This window comes from Mytilus edulis, chromosome 10, assembly GCF_963676685.1.
Source record: "Mytilus edulis chromosome 10, xbMytEdul2.2, whole genome shotgun sequence".
Taxonomy (NCBI): Eukaryota; Metazoa; Mollusca; class Bivalvia; order Mytilida; family Mytilidae; genus Mytilus; species Mytilus edulis.
In genome coordinates this window covers 36301675-36303822 of record NC_092353.1, presented here as the reverse complement: position 1 = coordinate 36303822, position 2148 = coordinate 36301675, and the positions used below count along the sequence as shown (strand labels likewise).

The 2148-nt window shown below is 32.8% G+C and overlaps 1 protein-coding gene across 1 annotated transcript in view; it reads left to right on the top strand.

Annotated features, from left to right (window-relative positions):
• Positions 1-81: 81 nt before the first annotated feature.
• Positions 82-2148, top strand: part of LOC139491040 (uncharacterized) — a 55457-nt gene continuing 53390 nt past the window's right edge. Inside the window, exon 1 of the mRNA XM_071278309.1 lies at positions 82-204. The gene's annotated coding sequence lies outside the window, so the exon portion shown is untranslated. The remainder of the gene's footprint in view (positions 205-2148) is intronic.

The following is a 2148-nucleotide window of genomic DNA, read 5'->3' as shown; positions in this document are numbered from 1 at the left end:
GAACTTCCTTTCGATATCTCGAAGAGTTTCATTGGAAGTTTAAAAAGTAGACCAATCAAATTTCCCTTTCTATATTTCGACAATCAACAGAATAGCGGGAAAGGGGAGGCAACTGGAAAAAACAGCATCAGCAGCCTGGAGTTTGTGAAAATGAAAGGACTTTTATTACTTCCTGATTCATCCATAAGAGAATACATTACTCACGTATGGTTTGAAAATTCAAAGATAAAGTGCAAAATTTAAAGGAAAAAGGGGGATACCAGTCTAGAGTTCTACCTTTCACTGACAGTTCACAGCTCATGTTTAACCTGAGACTATAACACATATATATATAGTATAGTCTCAGGTTTAACCAATTTCACTTAAACTGTTAAAATTTCAATCACAGGCACTAGACGTGTTGTCAATAGTAATAAAATATTGGCAATGGGAAGAAAATAGCCTGTGTTAAATACAAACCTTAGTGTCTATGTAAATTTGAACATTTTCTCATTTATATCTTGTCAGACTAGAAATAACATTTTCTTCTTACTTAAGAATGACTAGGTTGCAGTCTTGTAGATGACAAACTGCAGTGCACAACAGCTAGTTTAAACAGTTAAACATATTTTATTGTTCAAAAAAGACAAATGGATTGGACACAACAGCTGATCTTTTAATTTGAAACGGGAGGGGACCTCATTCTGAAATCCCAGGGTTAAAAACATGAAAACCTGAGGTCCCTAATATCATGAATATAAAGAAATTTAAATCTGACATCCCAAAATTCGAAAAAAGAATTGCCAGATCCTGATCGAAAGGATCAATTCCAAAATCCAGAGCTTAAAAACACCCAATCCCAGAGTCCTGATTCAGGTCCTACCCTCTCCCCCCTCCTTCCACCGATTGAGACCCATTTAAAATTCTACAAAAAAATCCTTGTACATTTCATTTGTTTACAATATTTTTCCCCAACAGAATTAAAGATTAATCTGCAACGACTGTTGATTACTTTCAAATACATTTTGATCTTCATTGGAAAGATGTTATGTACCAGTTTATAGTGATATATAATTTCAAGGGTTTGTTTAGGGATTTGTATAGTAAATTTACTGTTCAAATCTTTGATGCATATGAGACAATTATTTTTATTACAAATTGTAAATGAGTTGATTGGCATTGAAGAAGAAATTTAATACCAGTTCTAGTTATGAATTTGGACTTCTTTAAATACTAACTATTCAAAATTATTCGTGAACCAAAAGTGACCCATAAAATGCAGGATGTTATAAGTTTAGTTTTTAGAACAAGTACGAATTCAGATGGGATAAAGAGGATTGAATTTCCTTACACATGAACCCTTAAAACATTCTACTGGTATTATTCAAGTACATGTTTTTTGGGATACGATTGCTTTCAAGCAATCTGTAGACTTGTACCATTGACTCAGTGCCATGCCCTCATGTCAACCGTTTTATTCTAAACATTAAGGAACATCTCAGATTCTTATGATTGTCTTGCTTTAAAAGGTAAAAACAAATAAAAGGATTGAACTTAAACAACTTTAAGTGGCGGATCTAGAAATTTTCAAAAGTGGGGCTGCCGAAGAGGGGGCCCGATTTCGTCATGCTTCAGTGATTCCCTATACAGAACATTCCGGTTATTTGCATAGCCTATTTGTCAGACGAAATTATGCAATAAAGCGGAGTATGCTTATATCTGAAATGCCAAAATACGGAGTCAAATAACATCGATAGAGGAAATCCTGAAGAAAGATGAACGTCCATAATCCACTTGCAACATATTGAATGATTATTTATTCTAATAAAAGTTATTTGTCTAGTGTTGTGCATTTTTATTTCATTGTTTATTCTTTCAATAAAGTTTATAAACACATTAAGTTTTAGTTTATTTATGTACCGACTTTTCCTTTACCTGAGATACGAAAATAAAATTGTTCTAAAAATAGATTTGTTTCTATAACCCGGATGTACAAATTATATTTTTACGCTTTGATTAAAACAAACTGTTGAACAATGCTATACAGTTTATAATCATTTGATACAATAAATGTGTAATGAACTGCCTTTAATGTGCAGTATTTACCGATTGCACAGTGATGTAACACTGTTACAATAACCTCGTTAGTTTCGTATACAGTATGCAAAG